Here is a 317-nt window from a genome sequence, read left to right on the forward strand (position 1 = left end):
TTCCTGTGTAGTTCATCATTAATGACGGATCCGTATTCTAAAGCGTTACCCCCTGATCTTCTTATGTATATTTTGTATCACACAGCTGGATAGTAGCTGAGCCTCACAACAAGAATTTCAATGTACAGCTGTCCCTTACATCAGGGGTTCCCAAACTTTTCCAGGGCAAGGCCCCCCAAATGGCATTAACATTTGACCGAGGCCCCCCTTTTGCAAGATGTCTTTAAAACACATTAAAAATAGAGACTTCTGAATATATCCCCCCTTTTTTTATTATTAATAATTACATCTTACATCTTTACATTACATTACATTAG

The sequence above is a fragment of the Ictalurus furcatus genome, chromosome 18 (genome assembly GCF_023375685.1).
Source record: "Ictalurus furcatus strain D&B chromosome 18, Billie_1.0, whole genome shotgun sequence".
In the NCBI taxonomy this organism is placed as follows: Eukaryota; Metazoa; Chordata; class Actinopteri; order Siluriformes; family Ictaluridae; genus Ictalurus; species Ictalurus furcatus.